The 702-nt window shown below is 35.8% G+C and overlaps 1 non-coding gene across 1 annotated transcript; it reads left to right on the top strand.

The window, feature by feature from the left end:
* The first annotated feature begins 268 nt into the window (after positions 1-268).
* Positions 269-375, top strand: LOC145060806 (small nucleolar RNA R71). Its single transcript, XR_013686989.1, has one exon. It is a non-coding gene; the product is annotated as a small nucleolar RNA R71 (small nucleolar RNA).
* The last annotated feature ends 327 nt before the right edge of the window (positions 376-702 follow it).

Genomic DNA, 702 nt, shown 5'->3' with positions numbered 1-702 from the left:
CCAACTCTTATGGCATGGATGGATTGATCCAACTTTGTTATTTGCCTATCCATGTTTTCTAACTTTGCCAAAACCGCAACCATGTTTTCTTCCCTCCATCTCCTTTTCTTCTAGTAACATCCTCTCGTGGGTTGTGGTACTTACGTGAGTGCTTCATCAATTCTTTGATAGTTGTCGGTTCCTTCTTTGTCATTGGTCCTTGGGAAGAAGTTTTCTTATTGTTACATTCACTCCATCATAGAAGATGGAAACTTCTTGATGGACATTAAGATCATGTTGAGGGCAACTTCTAAGTAAGCCCTTATATTTTTTTCATGCTTCATATAGTGACTCTCCAACATCTTATTGAAAATTAGAAATCTTCTTCTTGAGGTTTGAGATCTTGGAAAGTGGACAAAATTGTTCAATAAAAGCATCACGAAGAGTTGCCCATGTAGTAATGGATCCCGGTGCAAGTGACTTCAACCAAACCTTTGCTTCACAAATGTTACCGGAAGCATCTGTGACATCCCCAATTTCACGGCCAGAAAAAACCGATTTGTTATGCTTTATTTGAAAATCAGAGTATCTTTTTAAAGAAATATGTTGCAGAATTTGTTCAAAAAAATATGATAAAGATTTTATCAAAGCATTTCTGAATAAATGTATTTCACTATATTAAAAACCTTGGGATGTCATTGTCAGTACAGATCAAAAGCATAA

This window comes from Lactuca serriola, chromosome 6, assembly GCF_051521515.1.
Source record: "Lactuca serriola cultivar US96UC23 chromosome 6, Lser_US96UC23_V15, whole genome shotgun sequence".
Taxonomy (NCBI): domain Eukaryota; kingdom Viridiplantae; phylum Streptophyta; class Magnoliopsida; order Asterales; family Asteraceae; genus Lactuca; species Lactuca serriola.
This window is presented reverse-complemented; position numbering and strand designations above follow the sequence as displayed.